Source organism: Culex pipiens, chromosome 2 (genome assembly GCF_016801865.2).
Source record: "Culex pipiens pallens isolate TS chromosome 2, TS_CPP_V2, whole genome shotgun sequence".
NCBI lineage: Eukaryota > Metazoa > Arthropoda > Insecta > Diptera > Culicidae > Culex > Culex pipiens.
In genome coordinates this window covers 28,131,518-28,147,835 of record NC_068938.1, presented here as the reverse complement: position 1 = coordinate 28,147,835, position 16,318 = coordinate 28,131,518, and the positions used below count along the sequence as shown (strand labels likewise).

Genomic DNA, 16,318 nt, shown 5'->3' with positions numbered 1-16,318 from the left:
AATTCCTCTGAAACTATGGGAAAATTTTGACCAATTTTGACAAAATAATTAGTTTTGCGCTAAAATGATGTCTCAAAGCGAATGCTTTTATTCAAAACCGGAAATTTCAAACTTTATTTTAAACATTTTTGATATACCCCCTATAGAAATGACTTGAAATTGTGGAAAATTTTCTAAGTCAGGATGGCACATTTTGGTATTATTTTGGTATTTAAGTGTTTTATCAAATTCCTCTGAAACTATGGGAAAATTTTGACCAATTTTGACAAAATAATTAGTTTTGCGCTAAAATGATGTCTCAAAGCGAATGCTTTTATTCAAAACCGGAAATTTCAAACTTTATTTTAAACATTTTTGATATACCCCCTATAGAAATGACTTGAAATTGTGGAAAATTTTCTAAGTCAGGATGGCACATTTTGGTATTATTTTGGTATTTAAGTGTTTTATCAAATTCCTCTGAAACTATGGGAAAATTTTGACCAATTTTGACAAAATAATTAATTTTGCGCTAAAATGATGTCTCAAAGCGAATGCTTTCATTCAAAACCGGAAATTTCAAACTTTATTTTAAACATTTTTGATATACCCCCTATAGAAATGACTTGAAATTGTGGAAAATTTTCTAAGTCAGGATGGCACATTTTGGTATTATTTTGGTATTAAAGTGTTTTATCAAATTCCTCTGAAACTATGGGAAAATTTTGACCAATTTTGACAAAATAATTAGTTTTGCGCTAAAATGATGTCTCAAAGCGAATGCTTTTATTCAAAACCGGAAATTTCAAACTTTATTTTAAACATTTTTGATATACCCCCTATAGAAATGACTTGAAATTGTGGAAAATTTTCTAAGTCAGGATGGCACATTTTGGTATTATTTTGGTATTAAAGTGTTTTATCAAATTCCTCTGAAACTATGGGAAAATTTTGACCAATTTTGACAAAATAATTAGTTTTGCGCTAAAATGATGTATCAAAGCGAATGCTTTTATTCAAAACCGGAAATTTCAAACTTTATTTTAAACATTTTTGATATACCCCCTATAGAAATGACTTGAAATTGTGGAAAATTTTCTAAGTCAGGATGGCACATTTTGGTATTATTTTGGTATTTAAGTGTTTTATCAAATTCCTCTGAAACTATGGGAAAATTTTGACCAATTTTGACAAAATAATTAGTTTTGCGCTAAAATGATGTCTCAAAGCGAATGCTTTTATTCAAAACCGGAAATTTCAAACTTTATTTTAAACATTTTTGATATACCCCCTATAGAAATGACTTGAAATTGTGGAAAATTTTCTAAGTCAGGATGGCACATTTTGGTATTATTTTGGTATTAAAGTGTTTTATCAAATTCCTCTGAAACTATGGGAAAATTTTGACCAATTTTGACAAAATAATTAGTTTTGCGCTAAAATGATGTCTCAAAGCGAATGCTTTTATTCAAAACCGGAAATTTCAAACTTTATTTTAAACATTTTTGATATACCCCCTATAGAAATGACTTGAAATTGTGGAAAATTTTCTAAGTCAGGATGGCACATTTTGGTATTATTTTGGTATTTAAGTGTTTTATCAAATTCCTCTGAAACTATGGGAAAATTTTGACCAATTTTGACAAAATAATTAATTTTGCGCTAAAATGATGTCTCAAAGCGAATGCTTTCATTCAAAACCGGAAATTTCAAACTTGATTTTAAACACTTTTGATATACCCCCTACAGAAATGACTTGAAATTGTGGAAAATTTTCTAAGTCAGGATGGCACATTTTGGTATTATTTGAATATTGAAAGGTTTCATCAATTTTCTCTGAAATATGGGAAATTTGTTAAAAAATTTTACGAGTTAATTAATTTTGCGCTAAAATGACTTGAAACCCAAAAATGTTAAAGATGATTTTAAAAATTAGTGTGATATACCCACTTATATTTTTTTCAAAAACGTTGAAATATCTCTAAGTCGGGATAACCAAATACTTTGAAAAACGAGTCAATCGACAGATTAATGAATTTTGGTGAATTTCAATTCAGTTTCATTTTAATAATACTTATTTTTCAATCTTGTTATTTTTCAGAAGCTTCAAGAACTTCAAGCACAGGCCGTTCATCAATGACAAATGCATTCGGTGTGGTGAAGAATATCACTAATAACAACATGGAATCATTAGGTGAGTAGATTTGGCTGTTGCATATGAATAATTTCCGTTTTTTCACTAACTGCAACTGCTGCTGGTATGAAAATACCAAATTTTGGTATTACTTGTTCAAATACCAGCGACCATAATGTGCTCTTGGCTGCCCAGTAATAGATGGTAAAATACCATGAAATCATACCAAAATCATGTATGTGAAAGACCACAGAAATACCAAAATATGATTTTCCAAGGGCGCGGGAATACCTCAAAATAAAACCATGGCAATACCAAGTTTTGGTATTCAAGCAATGTTCAAAAATCCAGAAGACCTCAACTTGGTATTGAAATGGTTTTATTTTGAGGTATTATTTTACCCTTGGAATAACATGGTTTGGTATTGTTGTGCCCTTACACATACAAGATTTTGGTATGATTTCATGGTATTTTACCATCTATTACTGGGCAACCAAGGGCACATTTTGGTCGCTGTTATTTGCCCAAGTAATACTAAAATTTGGTATTCCCGTGTTATTTACCCCTGCTCGGGAAGTGGCGTAATAAATTAATTCGCCTTCATTAAATGTGACTGCAATTATTGCCAGCCCACCACCACCACCACGTATGATTCGTCGTCCACTCAAGTCCTCTAAAAGTGCGGTTTTATGCTAGCTACTCATCAGAATTTGTCGCAGCGACCCCCCTCAGGTCTCTGTCCTTCCTAGAAACTGCTCTCGGTATGAAATGTGCTACACACATGCTTGGTTGATCCGCTGGTCGTCGTACAAAGAACCTCAACAGACATGCCAAGTCAACCTGAGACAGCAAATGAATGTACCGATTTTGTAGCTCCGGCAATTACCTGCCGGCGTCAATCTAAATTCTGAAAAGTGATGAATTTGATTCCAAGCCCCCCTCCTTTTTCCTGTTGCATGAAGAAAAATGGCTCATTTTATGAGAATTCCGCACACACACTCCGTTTCTGCTCAAGTTGGCTGGAAATTGGCTGGAGTTGCTCAATAAGTGTGGTGGCGACGACGATGTCTAGAAGACCCAAATATGCAACCGCGCGGTTGAGAGTTGAACACAGTTTGAAGTGGTCCGAAGGACTCACTCCACTTTGGCGTAGGGTAATGTGAGAAATTTGTACCGGTTGATTGGGTTCAGAGCGGCCTGTCGAAAGGTAACTGTTTGGGGTCTTTATTTATTTTTTGTTGTTTTTTTTTCGCCCTGCCACGTTTGGTAAACTTTATATGACATGTGACCTTGGGGTTCCATTAAGGTCCGCGGTTGCATTTGGACAATGTTGCTCGGATTGATGGACTGCTCAATGCGGGAAGGAGGAGCACATCGGCTGTTGGTTCGGGCCTAATAGCGGTGATTAGTGAGGGAAACAGCAGTAAAAACTGTGGTGAACGGGACATGGATGGTGAGAACTGGATGTAATTAGCGGTGGCTTTTTTAGGTAAGGTTCTTGATGGAATGTGCTTCAAATTGGCCATATAATGTGGAACATTAGGATCTTGAATTTGGGATGAAGTTTTTTGTAGAGTTTCTTCAATAACTTATTAATCAGGTAAAAACAGGGCGATAGCAGAGAGCAGGAGCAGGATCTTAACAGATTATTCCATCGGCATTACAATTTTTTTGGTCCTTAAGAAATAAAAACAAACTAAAGAAATAAAAGGTAGACTAAAAAACTAAATAACTTATTCGATGAACGATGGTTTTTTTTTCATAATTCATACTAATAATAATTACTGATTAAATGTTTTGTAGAGAAACATTATTTCTTCCAATTTGCTTTTCTTTTAAATGTAAATATTGTCTGTGAAACAAATTGAAAGGAACTTACCGTAATGAGATGAAAATTTGGTGTCAAAGGGACTTTCATGTAAAATTGAACGCCCGTAAGGGAAAATTTAAAATGAAAAAAAAATGTTCTTAATGAAAAAATAATTCTTCTGGGTTAATGTAGATTCGAAAAGTATATTAAATTTCCCATAAAATAACATGTTCCAAAATTGTTTACAATTATGTTACGGAAAACGGCAAAGTTTTTCAAAAAATTTAGTGTTTTTTCGATGAATTTTGAGTACGCCATCAAATCGGGTGTCTAACTTTACATAAAAGTCCCTTTGACAACAAATTTCTATCTCATCACCGTTTCAGGCTGAAAATTATTGAAAAAAAAACACGTCTATTTCGCATGTTCAAAAAATCAAGGGGTCGTACCACCCCTCCATCCCGAAATATAAAAAAACGGACCTTGGAGTCGTGATCAGGGACAAAAGTTACCACTTAGGACAAAGTTCCACGCAAATCGAAGAGGGGTCGGGGCAACTTTTCCCGGTTTCGTGTAAGTTTGAAGAGAATTACCCATGTACAATCTTTAAAAATGGCAAACTTTTCGTTAAAGATATTTTACAGGCTTTTGATTGTAATATAACTGTAACCATAGCAAGCTGTGATATTACAACAAATTTAGATTTAAAATTTGCATTTGGTTTAATATTTTTTAAATTTCAGTTTTCAATTTAATTTGTGTTTTTTTAATAATAATAATGAATGTACAGACCTGGTTAACCTTAAATTAACCGGATACTTAAAATTATTTTAAAAACGTGAATGCGACGAAGAAGTAGTAGTTTGAGCAATAAGTTGCAAAAAGAGGATTTTTTCAGCACGAGTCGTACATTTATCCAACGAAGTTCAACGAGTTGGATTAATACGACGAGTGATGAAAAAATCAAGTTTTGCAACGAGGTCCGTACAACGTTTTTTGCTATTCCGAAAACATCCTTTGAACAGAATTATAGAACAAATGTCTATGCATTGATTCAATGAATCGTTTAAATAAAAAAATGTTGAAAAGTATAACTTTTCCAAACAAATGCTGAAAAGTTCTACTTTTTAGCATCCATTTCAGTGCTGAAAAGTAGAATTTTAGCATTTGTATTGAAAATGGTTACCATTCGTTTCTTTTACCTTTGGTACAGAAAAGTAGGCTGTTTTTTCGTTCAAGAAAAAACAGGAAAAGTAAGTAGTTTCTCGACGAAATTGCAAAAAAATATATTTTATTCACCATAAGCTTATAAACAGCTTCAAAAAAATTAGCAAAATGTGAAAATGAATTAAATGAAACATGCAAAAAATGTTTTAAACCCAGTTATTTTTGAGGATTACAAAAACATTGTAATATTTGTTTAATAATGTTCTGCCATTTCTAGAACTATATTTTTTCGATGTAATCTATGTAATTTTAAATCACCTTTTAAAAAAATGATCAATCGTTATCGTAATCATAATACATAATAAATAATTAAAGGTCCCATGACCAAATTTTATTTTTTGGTTTAAGTGTTTTTGAATCCACCGTTCCAAAAAAGTAAAAACCCATAAATTTGCTATAGGGTAATTCTCTACCAACACACACGAAATCGAAAAAAGTTGCCCCGACCCCTCTTTGAATTACGTGAAACTTTGTCCTAGGGGGTCCCTGACCACGTTTCCGAGGTCCGTTTTTGAAACTTTTTTTTAGTAAAATCGCGATAACTCGGGACGTTTATAAGCAAACCCCTTATGTTTATGTATAATTTTTTTTGTTATTAGGTCTATTCCCGTACTGCAGAATTCTGCAATTCTGCACAAAAACGGCAGCAGAGCATTCCCGTACTTTTCTGCAACAAAAGTAACTTTTCTCTCAGGCAGAACTTCGGCAGTGAGAGAGGTAGAAGTTGCAGCAAAACCGTTCCCGTACTTTTCTGCAAGCTCTCTCTTCTCTTTCTTGTTGAAAAGTTACTGCAATTTGGTGTGATGGATGTTGACTACACGCCTCGCTACACGCTTACATAAAATCTGCAAGTTGGGTGAAATTAAGCATTTTATTATAACTTGTAATAATAAATGATTTTGGGATAGTTTTTTAATTTCTGGTTTTATTGAGAACGATTTTTTTATGTAAACGATTTCAGGCTTAGTTCATTTTTGTAAATGATATAGCGATTTTTTTAGTGTTTATATTTTTACCTGATAAAACATTGATAACTTAAGCCATAGTGTGACAGCACGGCTAGTACCCCAACAAAAAATTGTACTAAAGAAACAAATTGTTTTAAAACACTTTTAAAAGACACATTTCTTTTGAGTTTAATAATTTCAAATAAATATTTGTTTAGGAATAATTTTTGATCTTCAATTGTTTTTGAATATACATACCTCAGAATATACTAAATATGTGTGTTAAATAACAAGTATGTTTAATTGGCAAATAATAAATTATACCTTTAACGGTGCTACCAATTTGTATTCTTATATTAACCAAGAAAAAAAAATTTATTTGTCGAAATTAAAATTAATAAATTCTTAAATTCTTAAATTCTTAAATTCTAAAATTCTAAAATTCTTAAATTCTTAAATTCTTAAATTCTTAAATTCTTAAATTCTTAAATTCTTAAATTCTTAAATTCTTAAATTCTTAAATTCTTAAATTCTTAAATTCTTAAATTCTTAAATTCTTAAATTCTTAAATTCTTAAATTCTTAAATTCTTAAATTCTTAAATTCTTAAATTCTTAAATTCTTAAATTCTTAAATTCTTAAATTCTTAAATTCTTAAATTCTTAAATTCTTAAATTCTTAAATTCTTAAATTCTTAAATTCTTAAATTCTTAAATTCTTAAATTCTTAAATTCTTAAATTCTTAAATTCTTAAATTCTTAAATTCTTAAATTCTTAAATTCTTAAATTCTTAAATTCTTAAATTCTTAAATTCTTAAATTCTTAAATTCTTAAATTCTTAAATTCTTAAATTATTAAATTCTTAAATTCTTAAATTCTTAAATTCTTAAATTCTTAAATTCTTAAATTCTTAAATTCTTAAATTCTTAAATTCTTAAATTCTTAAATTCTTAAATTCTTAAATTCTTAAATTCTTAAATTGTTAAATTCTTAAATTCTTAAATTCTTAAATTCTTAAATTCTTAAATTCTTAAATTCTTAAATTCTTAAATTCTTAAATTCTTAAATTCTTAAATTCTTAAATTCTTAAATTCTTAAATTCTTAAATTCTTAAATTCTTAAATTCTTAAATTCTTAAATTCTTAAATTCTTAAATTCTTAAATTCTTAAATTCTTAAATTCTTAAATTCTTAAATTCTTAAATTCTTAAATTCTTAAATTCTTAAATTCTTAAATTCTTAAATTCTTAAATTCTTAAATTCTTAAATTCTTAAATTCTTAAATTCTTAAATTCTTAAATTCTTAAATTCTTAAATTCTTAAATTCTTAAATTCTTAAATTCTTAAATTCTTAAATTCTTAAATTCTTAAATTCTTAAATTCTTAAATTCTTAAATTCTTAAATTCTTAAATTCTTAAATTCTTAAATTCTTAAATTCTTAAATTCTTAAATTCTTAAATTCTTAAATTCTTAAATTCTTAAATTCTTAAATTCTTAAATTCTTAAATTCTTAAATTCTTAAATTCTTAAATTCTTAAATTCTTAAATTCTTAAATTCTTAAATTCTTAAATTCTTAAATTCTTAAATTCTTAAATTCTTAAATTCTTAAATTCTTAAATTCTTAAATTCTTAAATTCTTAAATTCTTAAATTCTTAAATTCTTAAATTCTTAAATTCTTAAATTCTTAAATTCTTAAATTCTTAAATTCTTAAATTCTTAAATTCTTAAATTCTTAAATTCTTAAATTCTTAAATTCTTAAATTCTTAAATTCTTAAATTCTTAAATTCTTAAATTCTTAAATTCTTAAATTCTTAAATTCTTAAATTCTTAAATTCTTAAATTCTTAAATTCTTAAATTCTTAAATTCTTAAATTCTTAAATTCTTAAATTCTTAAATTCTTAAATTCTTAAATTCTTAAATTCATAAATTCTTAAATTCTTGAACTTTTAATTTATACGCCATCTTGAATCATAATAAATACACATTTTTTGAAGTCATATTTTAGGTTAGAAATTAAAATTTAGAGCATTTAAAGAATGAAAATTTTGAATGTTCCTATTTTATTTTTATTTGAGTTTTAAAAATTTTGATTTGCAGATTTTTTTAATTTTACTTGTATTTGAAATTATAATTTCTTTATGTTTCTATCTTATTATTTTCAACTGAGCTTTTGAATTTGTTGTGTTCTGAACTCATAAATATTAAAAAAAAACTTTGTTATTTTATTTTGAATTTTTTCAACCATTTTTTTATTTTGAATTTTTTAAATAAAGATTTTTTGAACTTTAATCATTTTGAAATATTTGGTTTTTAATTATTTGATTTTTTAAGCTTTGTTATCCTGAATAATCTTTCAAACATTCTGCTACTAAACATGTATTTTTGGTCCCTTCTATATTAAACCTTTGTTTGTCTTTTTTTCAAATCATGTTTATTAAACGTACCTGCTACTCTCATTTGTAAAATTGTTACCTAATGTAAATTCTTTAAGTTGTTTCTAATATATGATTTCTACCTAAGCATAATTAATTTCTAGTTACTTAATAAGTACTACATCCATGATTTTTCAAATAAAATATTGTGCTGCATTCCCATTGCATTGCAATGTCCCAGTTCTATAGGTAAACTTCTTTCAATTACTTTTTTTAATCAACCATTTTTTTTAATATTTTGAAATAAAAAAAATAATACCCAATTTGAGTAACTCCACTCGACTGTGTACAATGTTGCAGAAAAAGTACTGGAACGCGCTACCCAGGCAAAATTTTTGCCGCTTCTCTACTTGCAGAACTTCTGCAAAAGAGAGAGATGAAGAGAGCGAGCTAAAAAGTACGGGAACGTGCTGCAAAAAAGTGACTTATGCTGGCTGCAGAATTCTGCAGAAGCTGCAGAAATTCTGCAATTCTGCAAGTACGGGAATAGACCTATTGTCTGCTCTAAAACTTTTTAGAATATTGTTACACTTTTAAAAATAACCCTGCAAAAACACGAAATGTAAAAAAAAATTGTTTTTTGCGATGGAAAATACATTTTTTTCGGAATTCTGAGTAAACCATCAAATCGGGCGTACAATTTTACATAAAAGTCCCTTTGACACCAAATTTCTACCTCATCACTGTTTAAGGCTGCAAATTATTGAAATACACCTCTTTTTCCGCGTGTTCAAAAATGGAAGGGGTCGTACCGCCCCTCCATCACGAGATATCAAAAAACCGGACCTTGGATTCGTTATCAGGGACAAAAGTTACCCCATAGGACAAAGTTTCACGCAAATCGAAGAGGGGTCGGGGCAACTGCTGTGTGTGTTGGCGAAGAATTACCCTTTACAAAAAAAAACCTCAAGTTATGAAAATGTTGTATTTTCATCGTAACCAACTCAATTAGCTACTTTGTAGAGCTGCTTCTTATTGTCAAATTAAATTCATCTAACTTTAATGCTCATACAACACTAATTGGATCTCATGTCACAAATAATTGCATTCGTACATAATTATGCTTCTTGATTGATTGACTCCAAACGTGCTCTTACAACACTTTGCAGTACTCAATTTAGCACCTTGCAGCAAAATAATAATAATAAAAGAACACACGATGCCAACAAATTCCGACCCTAATTGTGATTAACCCCGTACGACCCTTAAATGGAGCCAATTCCAGCTGAACGATCAAGTAAATTGTCGGCAAGTTCCAACCGCTGAAACCCCCATAAAAAATCCACTCATTTGGACTCGCTGTGGAAAAACTCATTTTATGACCTCTTCAACGCTTTTTCAACGGTACAAATTTGGCTTCAATTTGAAAAGTTTCACCCATTGTCTTCGCGGTGCCTAACTTCGGGCCATTTTCCTCCTAACGCCCAACTGCATTTCTAAGACCCCCTCTTAGTGCAAGTGTGTACTCAATGCCAACCCCACCCAGCTTCAGCTATTGACGCGAGGTAACTCAGGGAGAAAATCTACTAAGAGCGCGAGAGCGGAAAAGCTCCGTTGAGGGGGGTTGCGGTTAGGGAAAACTATCTCAGGAGAGTGAGCGAGAAAGAGAGGCGTGGGTGCAACTCTCTCCTTAGAAAAGCTCGCAAGAGAACAAGAGAGCTGTTTGGCCAAGGTTTCTCCTGAGTTTCGCGCCAAACTGCGCGTCGCAAAAACCGGCATTTGTTCCCACCTGCAAGGTCTGCTGCAACGCTGGTTCACGTAGATTTTCCACACACAAGTCGTCGCGTACGTGGTGTCAGACCGTTGGAAATCCGAAGGGGTTGGCCACCTTTTGGACGGCACTTTTGGGGCAGTTTCACGTTGGAGACAGCGAGTGAAGTCGTTACATAAAGCGAGCCTGGCTTAGCTTAAGTCGATCTACTGGCATAATTAGCTCTGTTAAGGTCCAGATAATTTGCAAAAGCGTCCCAGCTGTGCAGTTTGGTCGAGCGTGAAAATCTTGGGAGTTCAAGTCGTCCCGCACCCGACGTCAAACTATTGCGTCGTTATTCAGCAGGACCGGCCGCTTGTTGTTTGTAGAGTGTAACTGAAGGAGAGTCGTGGTGACACAGTCTTTGCAATAATAAAGTGAACCAGTTTTTCCAGCTGCTGCTGTTGCTGTTACTGCACCCAAGTGTTGCAATTACTTAATGGAGGGGTTTTTTTTCAGTACAAATAGCATACATGAGACGGAGAGTCTTGTGTGAAGTTATGAGGCTCGTCAAGGATGATACCTGAAAGCGTGCACTTTGCGGTTTAGTGGCAAGTGGTATTTTCGGGGAAACCGATTAAAAGGCATTGACCTTTAGTGAGGATTGTGGAAGAAAGTGAAAGGATCTTGTTGGTATTTAACGGGTCGGGACTGGTTCGGAGTGATAGGGGCATTGAACTTTAGGAAAGGATGAATAATTGTTGACAAAAAATGCAAAAGTGCATCAAAGTGTGATTTACTTTCAACGCAAAGATAATAAAAGAAAATATTTTTGAGGACACATAAAATGGAAAAACAAAACTAAATATTTGATTGTTCTCTAAATTCGACTCCCTATTTTCAATTGTTCACAAATTTTATTGGACATGACTTTTTTGTTTTTTTTTTTGTTCTATCCTTTTTCCTACAAATCAATTCAACAATTTTGAATTTACTAGTTTTAAAATTATCAAATTTTCAATTCTCGATTAAATTTTCAAAAGGCCCTATCTGCATAGGAAACCCATGAGGAATAGGTTGTTTTGAAAATTTAATCTAGAATTATTCATTTATTTAAATTTTCAAATCTTCAAATCTTCAAATCTTCAAATCTTCAAATCTTCAAATCTTCAAATCTTCAAATCTTCAAATCTTCAAATCTTCAAATCTTCAAATCTTCAAATCTTCAAATCTTCAAATCTTCAAATCTTCAAATCTTCAAATCTTCAAATCTTCAAATCTTCAAATCTTCAAATCTTCAAATCTTCAAATCTTCAAATCTTCAAATCTTCAAATCTTCAAATCTTCAAATCTTCAAATCTTCAAATCTTCAAATCTTCAAATCTTCAAATCTTCAAATCTTTAAATCTTCAAATCTTTAAATCTTCAAATCTTCAAATCTTCAAATCTTCAAATCTTCAAATCTTCAAATCTTCAAATCTTCAAATCTTCAAATCTTCAAATCTTCCAATCTTCAAATCTTCAAATCTTCAAATCTTCAAATCTTGAAATCTTCAAATCTTTAAATCTTCAAATCTTCAAATCTTCAAATCTTCAAATCTTCAAATCTTCAAATCTTCAAATCTTCAAATCTTCAAATCTTCAAATCTTCAAATTTTCAAATCTTCAAATCTTCAATTCATCAAATCTTCAAATCTTCAAATCTTCAAATTTTTAAAAAAAGTTCTTTTATCTTTATTTTTCAATTCGAAAATTACGAAAAAAAACATAAAACATAAAACATAAAACATAAAACATAAAACATAAAACATAAAACATAAAACATAAAAGGGTAATTCTCCGCCAACTCACACAGCAGTTGCCCCGACCCCTCTTCGATTTGCGTGAAACTTTGTCCTAAGGGGTAACTTTTGTCCCTGATCACGAATCCGAGGTCCGTTTTTTGATATCTCGTGACGGAGGGGCGGTACGACCCCTTCCATTTTTGCACATGCGAAAAAAGAGGTGTTTTTCAATAATTTGCAGCCTGAAACGGTGATGAGATAGAAATTTGGTGTCAAAGGGACTTTTATGTAAAATTAGACGCCCGATTTGATGGCGTAATCAGAATTCCGAAAAAACGTATTTTTCATCGAAAAAAACACTAAAAAAGTTTTAAAAATTCTCCCATTTTCCGTTACTCGACTGTAAAAAATTTTGGAACATGTCATTTTATGGGAAATTTAATGTACTTTTCGAATCTACATTGTCCCAGAAGGGTCATTTTTTCATTTAGAACAAAATTTTTCATTTTAAAATTTCGTGTTTTTTCTAACTTTGCAGGGTTATTTTTTAGAGTGTAACAATGTTCTACAAAGTTGTAGAGCAGACAATTACAAAAATTTTGATATATATACATAAGGGGTTTGCTTATAAACATCACAAGTTATCACGATTTTACGAAAAAAAGTTTTAAAAAAGTTGGTCGTCATCGATCATGGCCGTTCATGGTCACCCGCGACAGACACGGACGACGAAACAAAGAGAAACGCAAAAAGTAACTTTTTCAAAACTTTTTTTCGTAAAATCGCGATAACTTGTGATGTTTTTAAGCAAACCCCTTATGTCTATATATCAAATTTTTTGTAATTGTCTGCTCTACAACTTTGTAGAACATTGTTACACTCTAAAAAATAACCCTGCAAAGTTAGAAAAAACACGAAATTTTAAAATGAAAAATTTTGTTCTAAATGAAAAAATGACCCTTCTGGGACAATGTAGATTCGAAAAGTACATTAAATTTCCCATAAAATGACATGTTCCAAAATTTTTTACAGTCGAGTAACGGAAAATGGGAGAATTTTTAAAACTTTTTTATTGTTTTTTTCGATGAAAAATACGTTTTTTCGGAATTCTGAGTACGCCATCAAATCGGGCGTCTAATTTTACATAAAAGTCCCTTTGATGCCAAATTTCTATCTCATCACCGTTTCAGGCTGCAAATTATTGAAAAACACCTCTTTTTTCGCATGTTCAAAAATGGAAGGGGTCGTACCGCCCCTCCGTCACGAGATATCAAAAAACGGACCTCGGATTCGTGATCAGGGACAAAAGTTACCCCTTAGGACAAAGTTTCACGCAAATCGAAGAGGGGTCGGGGCAACTTTTCCCGATTTCGTGTGAGTTGGTAGAGAATTACCCAAAACATAAAACATAAAACATAAAACATAAAACATAAAACATAAAACATAAAACTTAAAACATAAAACATAAAACATAAAACATAAAACATAAAACATAAAACATAAAACATAAAACATAAAACATAAAACATAAAACATAAAACATAAAACATAAAACATAAAACATAAAACATAAAACATAAAACATAAAACATAAAACATAAAACATAAAACATAAAACATAAAACATAAAACATAAAACATAAAACATAAAAAATAAAACATAAAACATAAAACATAAAACATAAAACATAAAACATAAAACATAAAACATAAAACATAAAACATAAAACATAAAACATAAAACATAAAACATAAAACATAAAACATAAAACATAAAACATAAAACATAAAACATAAAACATAAAACATAAAACATAAACCATAAAACATAAAACATAAAACATAAAACATAAAACATAAAACATAAAACATAAAACATAAAACATAAAACATAAAACATAAAACATAAAACATAAAACATAAAACATAAAACATAAAACATAAAACATAAAACATAAAACATAAAACATAAACATAAAACATAAAACATAAAACATAAAACATAAAACATAAAACATAAAACATAAAACATAAAACATAAAACATAAAACATAAAACATAAAACATAAAACATAAAACATAAAACATAAAACATAAAACATAAAACATAAAACATAAAACATAAAACATAAAACATAAAACATAAAACATAAAACATAAAAAATAAAACATAAAACATAAAACATAAAACATAAAACATAAAACATAAAACATAAAACATAAAACATAAAACATAAAACATAAAACATAAAACATAAAACATAAAACATAAAACATAAAACATAAAACATAAAACATAAAACATAAAACATAAAACATAAAACATAAAACATAAAACATAAAACATAAAACATAAAACATAAAACATAAAACATAAAACATAAAACATAAAACATAAAACATAAAACATAAAACATAAAACATAAAACATAAAACATAAAACATAAAACATAAAACATAAAACATAAAACATAAAACATAAAACATAAAACATAAAACATAAAACATAAAACATAAAACATAAAACATAAAACATAAAACATAAAACATAAAACATAAAACATAAAACATAAAACATAAAACATAAAACATAAAACATAAAACATAAAAAACAGATTGTGCCTAGATTTTCACAAACTGAGTTTAATCAATTTGCCTTACATTTTTTTGTATAGATTTCCAAGAAATTGTAGGGAAATTTGTTTTCGAGTTTTTTTCTTATTTTTAATAGTATTTTTTTTAATAGTTTTGAAATGCAGCACAGGTAAAATGTTTTTGATATATTTTCAAAAAATGACCTGCATTTTTTTATTTATATTTTACTTTATCTTTTTTGGTTTTGTCAGGAATTCGTAATTTTATGCAATTTAAATTAAATTTGAGTTCTTTTAAAACTAGGCAGCTTTTAAAAAAATATATTTGTGAGGATTTGCGTTGATTCGATTCTTTGAGAACATGATTAAAATTAATTTCTGGGAGAAAGATTATTTTTAATTATGTTTATGATTACTTCCTACATTTACAGATATTTTACCATATTAGTAAAGATTACCTGTTACAAAATAACACCTGTTAAAAGTACCCTGACGTAATAAACTCATGAGTCGAAATGTTAATTTTCCTAATCGCCAATTATGACCAATGAACAACGGTGTTTATCATCATAAGAGCCTATTAATTAGCAATTAATAATTTCCAACATCACCATATCGCTCCACACGCATCTACCCATTTTCCCCAGGTCATTAATTTTCCCTTCTAGTCATAATTTCCAACACCATGCTTCTCAGCCCCGTGCGCGGTTATGCGATGATGATGGCACACACCACGACCGAACCGTCATTCTTGGGCAACACAACCTGTCAGCGTACAAAGTTACCCGAAAAGTTTCTTCAACCATTTCAACAAACTAGCAAAAATTTACAAAAAGCTCCCGGTGACTTTCCGTCTTCATTCGGCAAACTTTGCCGCTGGCCAAAGCTTCAACTCATGTTTGTTTCAACGTTGTGTTGTGTGCTATATTTGCCAATAAGTTTATGCTTGAAGGAAATCCTGCCCACCCCATCCGAGGCAACGAGGCCGGCCTTGTTAAAAAGTGTGACGATTGTCAGTTTTTTTGTGTAAAATGAAAAATTGGTAGTTTTGAATTGATTGTAATACTAACTGTTATTATTTTATTCTAGTTAAAAAAATAAATGTTATAATAATAAACTATTCTGAATTAATTTTTCTTTATTATTTGTTGACTTTAATATTTCGATGAATTATTTGATTTTTTTCCTAAATTTTTCAAAATTAAGAACGTTAGCGCTATACCAAAGAAGCTCATCCCCTCACTACTAGCTGCTTCCGTTTGGCAAATATTTGCCAAACATTGGCCACAGGCCACTTAAAAACTATACCAACTGCCCTGTGGCAACAATTCATCGTCCACCTTCGACGGTTGCCAATCTTCCACCGGGGTGGGCCAAGAAGCAGCAGCACACATATAATTGGATTTGATGAAACAGCAGCAGCAGCATGGTAAATGTGCATGAAATTAGTACATCATCTTAGTGCACACTAAAGTACGTGTGCTGTGTTTGACAATGTAAACAAAATCGGCGTTGAAGCAATCAAAGTTGGAAGGAAAAAAAACAAAAGCAAATTATTTGTATATTTGCGCGTACACGTGTCTGAGCGTTTGTTCACGTGTGTGTGTGTTTGTGTGAATTTTGTTAGGAAAAGCCGGCACAACTCTCAACGAACGAATGAATGAGAGAAAATCAGTCATAAATGGAAAACAACCACCTTCCACCCCTTTCGACGAAGC

The 16,318-nt window shown here is 30.2% G+C and overlaps 1 protein-coding gene across 1 annotated transcript in view; it reads right to left on the bottom strand.

Annotated features, from left to right (window-relative positions):
• The window catches only part of LOC120426646 (angiotensin-converting enzyme), a 244,131-nt gene that overhangs the window by 99,724 nt on the left and 128,089 nt on the right, over window positions 1-16,318 (bottom strand). The gene's annotated exons all lie outside the window — the stretch shown is intronic.